Source organism: Pinus tabuliformis, chromosome 1_2 (assembly GCF_031772625.1).
Source record: "Pinus tabuliformis cultivar Carrire ecotype Pingquan chromosome 1_2, CPIR1, whole genome shotgun sequence".
In the NCBI taxonomy this organism is placed as follows: domain Eukaryota; kingdom Viridiplantae; phylum Streptophyta; class Pinopsida; order Pinales; family Pinaceae; genus Pinus; species Pinus tabuliformis.
In genome coordinates this window covers 1086685938-1086692812 of record NC_142298.1, presented here as the reverse complement: position 1 = coordinate 1086692812, position 6875 = coordinate 1086685938, and the positions used below count along the sequence as shown (strand labels likewise).

The 6875-nt window shown below is 34.5% G+C and overlaps 1 pseudogene; it reads right to left on the bottom strand.

Annotated features, from left to right (window-relative positions):
* Positions 1 to 1421: 1421 nt before the first annotated feature.
* Positions 1422 to 6610, bottom strand: LOC149209956 (uncharacterized; annotated as a pseudogene).
* Between the last annotated feature and the right edge of the window lie 265 nt (positions 6611 to 6875).

Below are 6875 nucleotides of genomic sequence, written 5' to 3'. Positions count from 1 at the left end.
AATGAAGGGAAACCATTCATGGATTTAAGTTGTTGTCCTCACCCAATTCAATTGGTTGGTTCAGAATCTAAACAAGTGACCTTTTCTTGTAGTAGCGTGGTTGGATGTATGATAGAGAACAACAATGGATGTGCAAATCAACCTATGGATGGTAGACGAGGATCATGTAAAACAAAGACTCGAGAAAGAATTTCAAGTCCATCATCTTTAGATGTCCTCCCATGTTCTTCATAGTGTAGGTTTTAACTCTGTACAAAAATTACCTGCATCTAAAAATAGAAAATAAATAATGACGAGAATATAAAACAAATACACAGATATTTTCCCCTGGATTCTAAAACTGCGACTACCAAATTGATTTTTCATTATGTTCATTTCAATGTTACAATACATATATATACATGTCAAAGCATTCATAATCCCCAATCTATTAACCCTAGATTAGAACATAATCGTAGTTCCCTTGACCAGATCTACAAAAACCATGGGTAGAAAACCATGTGAAAAACCCAACGCACAAAACCATAGGTAGGTTTGCCCACCTAATATAGGGTCCAAAAAAAATCCTGAAGACCTCGTGTAGAGGGGATACCACACCCCTGAAACCCCCCAATAAGGGGGTTGTGCTTCCCCTGTGACCCCCCTTTTGTGCTCGGTACAACAAACAAGGATGGTTCTCGCCCCCCTAGTCACCCTCCCACTCGTGCAACTAGTCGTGGAAAGAATATAACACACACCCAACATAGTGTGGGATAATGACCACCTCTTCCTTACAACTCCTGGATGGCACACTATCGGTAGCAACCTAAATATTCTTGCTACCACTACAACAATTTCTAGTGTCAAGCTTGTAGAAGAACCAGTCATACCCCGGGCTAGTGTAGGTGACGTGGGTCCAAATTTCAGAGTTTTATCTATGGATGGGAAATTATAAGTTCCCCATAGAGTTATTTGAGCAAGACACAACCCTCCACATCAATAGGAATAAAGTTTACCTCAAATATGGCCATCTGGAAATGTTGGAAGGTATATACCTAACTTGCAGCCAAATTCTTCACATCCCAGGAGACTGTTTTCAGGTGAACTTATAATTTATGTGAACTTTTCAATGTTAAAAGTAGCCTTGACCTAATTTAGCAATACAAAGAACCACAAAATCCAAATGATTTTTAATGTATAAGGTCATATAATTGCAATATTGACAACATAGTACTTCTAAAGAATGGTACTTGTCCTACTGGTATGCCAGAAAAGGACTCAATCAGGTCTAAAACTTAAGGGAAAAAAACTACAAGGCCTTCTCATGGCCACACAATGTATAAATATGTAATATAATGGTTATTTTCTCTCAATCTCATGTATAAAAGAAGTTGTGGATTCCTCATATTTGTCAAATACACAGACATGTTGTGAAACAATTCTCATCTGCTCCACCCAAAACCATTCAAATCAAGCCCTCTTTCCTTGGAGGACATTGTGGTATCACCATTGGAATTCAAGTCCAAATCCTCTGTCATTTTAGAGAATTTGTTATACCCCTTGGAACATGTTTTATCTTGATTCGTGTAAACTTTGGATGCCTCATACATTTGACTACTTTCTTGTAGAGATAAAGCACTAGAAAAGGCTAATATTCTTGTTATGGGTGGATCAACAAGCACTCCATTTATTTCACACTCTTTTCCTTTTTTATCTAATAAATAGTTGTCATTTTCTTCTACTTGTACTATGTCACTAGTATCCCTCTCATGAAATAAAATTGAAAAATCCTTGGTCCTAGAGGAAGGTGAAGAAATATTTTATTCTCCTGTTAGTTCTTGCAGTGTTATATCTTCTCTAATTTCATCCTACCAAAACTGCACTTTGTTATCATAAGAAAACCTTTGGTGTTTTCTACCACCAGCTTGCAAATTGTTTGTAGGACTCTTCTCAGAACTCTCATTTGAAGTGAGGAAGCTATATGCAAAACAATCTGTAGTCTGGTATTGTTGATGAGAAATATGAGATTTTGGAAGTAGACCAAGGATTTCAAGCACCATGGATAAGCTCAAAGTAGAAAGCACTCACTTTTCACTTTTGAGGCCAACTCAAAAAGTTTTGCATGAGTAGCTTCTGATCCAATTGACCCCACTTTGTACCCTGCAAGAGTTTCTCTCACTTTTTCTAGAATTGATTGCAAGTACTTTCCTTGTGCTTTTATATGAAGCTACAAGTGTCTTTGAACCTGCTAAAAACAAAGGCTCAAAATCAATGTGACTTTGTGAATTTCATACTTCAAAAAAACATAGTAGAATAATGTACAAATAATGGAAGCTAAGAAAGGGAAATATAGCCCTCACTTCCAGTTGTTTGTGCAACCTTCCCTATACCTCCATTTTCATCCTCAGAGCCTCTGTGATTTGTAAGCTGCTGAGATATATGAATAGAATGTTAGCTATATATTCCTTAATCTTAAGAAGAAAAACATCATTTGGAGAGGGATAAAATATCCTGGAGAACTTAAAACAAAAGCACCATACTCTCCTAACAGAAATAGACTATAGACATCTCACAAGTCCTAACAAAATTAATAGATTTTTTCCTAACAAAAGCCACCCATTTTTTGGATGGGAAAGGATTAATCAATATTTTGGAACATATTACTCTAAGAATTATGGGGCAGACTCCATAAATGAATGCACTACTAATAGAAGTTTGGAAAGTTGTGGTAAACTCCCACTAGCCTAAGACTAGACCATAGCCCAATCAACAAAAAAATTGAAAGCATTAACCCAAGATATGAGCAGGTTCCAAAAATAACTGACTTTGAATAGTATGTATATCCATATTGAATGGAAATCCTATAATAAAGAAAATGAATTCAAAAAAAATAAAACAAATTTCGTTGTGTGCAAGCAAATGTAGATGAAAATATGATAGCAATTCTTACTCTGTTGGAATGATAGCACCAACCTAATATGTTTCATGTGTCGTTTGGTATACAGAGGAGTTTGCATTCAGTTGGATGGAATGAAATTTCTTCTATTCCTAGACATGGAAATGCTTCCAACTCCAATGTTGGTGCAAGGGATCATTCATCTTCTCAGCAAGAAGAATCTAGTTCAAGAAACATGATGATGGGTATTGCTAGTAATACCTGGTTTATTACAGATTCAGAGAATAGAGAAACTAAAAATAAATCTACAAATTAGGTTCCAATGAACCAAAATCCAAATGGACCTAGGGATATTTCTTCTTTGATGCTACATTCACTACCAAGTATGCCTTGGGGATCACATCATATTCCATTCACACAAGAACCTAGGAGAAGTAGTGGTTCTTCTCAAGGACAAGGCTTATCATTGTCTGTTTCCAGGCCTTCATAGGGTAGTCATTTTAATCCTTCTTAAAATATTCATTCCTCTTCATCATTGTTGTGTTTGTGCCACTAGTCACTAGTTTGCAAGTCCCACAATATCTTAGATCAACAACAGTATTGATGGAATGCTAGGGAAATGTGTTGGTAGGTGTACCATTTGGGTTGTTGCAAGAAATTTATAATAAAGGTGATGTACGCAACAAAATAATGACTGAGGTTTGTAACTTACCAAGATTTTTTAATGAAGCTTAATTTTAGAGACAATGACTAGTATATTAATGGCATTTTTTATGTAGTTCTTCAATCTCTGAGGTGGTTATAATTTCATATTTGGCTCTTGATGAAATGATCTATCTATAGAGATCCTTTCTTATAAAAAAACCTGGGTAGTGGGATGTGTAGGGAAAATTGGATTGCTCCCAACATAGGGAAGGAGGGCCAACATAGAGTAAAGTTCCCAAATCCCTGTCAAGACAAATATCAATTATGAAATTTGGTTCAATCCTTGTTGAAGATAATCCTTAGAAAAATCACTTCTTGTTTGGTTTTTTCCCATATTTAATTTTTTCCCATTTCTGAATAACATTATCTAACATGAATCAACTCTTAATAAACCATGTTCATGCCAAAAAATACTTTCATGGAAAATAGGAATATTGTACTCACAATAGGTGGCTTGTACAGACTATCAGGATTCATTGTGGTTTGAGTCTAGCCAGTGCTCTATGTTGATTGGACCCCTTCCTCCAGTGGTTTCTACTATGTTCTAGCAAAAATTGTGACATCCAAATCATAACTATGTTCTACGATAGGGGTTTTTTGGAGTCCAGTAGGTCCTACCCACCTTCTATAGTGGTAGAAACCAACTACGATGAAAGCTTTCCTTCCATCTCCTGAGGTGCCTCAACTTTTGTCTTGTGTGCAAGTTGGAAGCCAATGCCATGTTGATAGGGGTAGATTGTTCTTTTACCATGAAAAATGGCTTGAATTTTGTACTGAGCTACCCTTTGTTTTTATTTATCTACCCTTAAACTAGATACTCTCCTAATTTTGTTGAAGTGTCCTTTTATATAATATTTTTGTTACATGTCTTATGGATGTATTTTGGTGCCCAATACAAATCAATAAGCTGAAAATTTATTGTCTCAAGTAAAGGTGTTCAAGAACATGCACCTAAAATTATGCACGCCTATCCATGAATAGTGAAACTTTGAGAGCATATACCTACTAGTTCTGAATTTGTTTATAGGGAAGGTAGAGTTGAACCCCGCATTTCCAAGAGCTTTGTTGCTGAAACAAACCTTATGGATAGAAAGCATTTTTTTGTGGGTAATCATTGTTCTAAAACGCACACTAATAATTTTTGCAAAGGTAGAAAATTGAATATTTAATTTTACTACTTAAATGGGTGAAATCTCCTTTCTTTTCATTAGTTAAACATGATGTATCCCTAATTTTTTTTAGTGTTTAATGGAAATGCATGTTCTAGTTTAATTTTTTTTCTCGTTTTATAAGTATTTCAAGACAATAATGCATGGAACTTTCTTATATCATGTCGATTGTTCACGAAGGGAGAAGAACAAAGCATGTCCTATTGTGATAGGGATCCTATAAGAACATTTCCAACCTCTTTCTTTGTGCTATCAAGCACATATATACAAAATAACATGTTTTTTCTCATACCCAACTTATATTTAGGATTATTTGGATCTAATCTACTATTGCTACTTCTTTTTTAACCCTTTAAGAAATTATTCATTTTTTTAACCATAAAGCTTAATTAGTGGATCATCTATTCCTTTACAATTCTTCATAAAAACATGTTTATTTTTCCTCATGGATAGAGAATCTGTGACGATATTTCATGGTTCAAATTTTGCTTCAGAAATGAGGCTACCTTGCCAAAAGACTTAAAAAACTACCATCTAAGAGATGCTGGGTAGTGATGCACAAAGGTTTGGAGATGAAAAGGATGATTTGATTGTAACAAAATGATCTATGGAACTTCCTATTGTCATGTTGTTTGTTCAATAAGCTATAAGAACAAAGAATTTCCTTTTGATAGGGGTTGTGTAAACACCTTGCCAACCTCCTCATTCATGCTATCAAGTACATATATACAAAATAACAAGTTTGTTCTTGTACACAATTTCCCTTCAGGACTATTTGGATTTTTTCTCCTATTGTTGCTTCATTTTGGACCCTTTAATAAATTCTTAATTTTTTTCACTACAAATTCTCATTAGTGAATTGTTTATTCTTTCACAATTCTTCATAACAAATTGTTTCTTTGTACTCATAGAAAACGAACCTATGACAAAAATTCATGGTTCAGCTATTGCTTGAGAAACAAGGCTACCTTGCCATAAAGACTTAAAAAATTACCATCTAAGACATATTGAGCAGTGATGCATGTGGATTTTGAGATGGAAAAAATGGTTTTATTTTAGAATTGATTTTGACATGTTCCATTCAAAAAATTCAGGAAATGGAACATAAACTTTCTCACAAATCCTATGTTTTGAGGATGTTATGAAATTGAGCTTCAGGTGATCGTGTTGGAGGGATTCCTAAAAAAAATGTCTCAAGTTTTTGCAGTGTATTCAACGTCTATTGAAACTGGTTGGCTTCTAGCATTTCATATAACAATTTTAATCATAAACTTATTGTCATACATCTTATTTGTTCAATACTTGTGCATGCATGGGTGGAATCTAGTAAATGTTCCATTCCTATGAGTATGGCTAATTTTATGAATATGTTATCATTATTTAAGGTACAAAATACACTATCCATTGATATTATTATTGTTAATGGTGTTATTCATGTCCCTTAGGCAAAGTTCATGGCTTTTCAAGGTGTTGTTTTTTCCATGTCTTTAGTGTTAGTTTATCTATGTGGTTTGGATAGTGTTCCAACCACAATGCTCTTCCTTTAGGAGGGTTGTAGTTGGAACATTATACAATAGTGTTAAGTATAATAAAAAATTCCATCCTTAAGTGGTCTATACAATAATGTTGAGGGTACATTAGTATTTGTGGAGGAGAGAAATATGGTGCTTTAGGGTACACTAGTGCTCTCTTTTCCATACACTGTCACAGATGCACAAATACAGACTCACTCTTCTTTTTACCTCAATACGCCTAATGATGACAACTTTGTATTTTGCAGTGATAAGGATAAATATGTATTGGCGCTATACCTTGAGCCCTTCAATGCATCCTTTTTTTGCCCAACACAACCATCTTCCATTGTTAATGGAGTTCAATTTTTGAACCAACATTTATGTTCAAGACTATTTCATGGTAAAGAAAGCATGCAACCATTAGTAGATTTCCTTAGAGCACACAAATACCACAACCAAGTCATTTTTCTTTCTTTGGTTAATAGATTTCATCATTGTGTTTGATAGTTAATTTGTTATTCTTCTATGCACAATCAATATCTATCAAATAGTAGAGAAGGATGGCATGGTTGTTTTAGAGATACATAATATGAATTAATTAAAAATTCATAT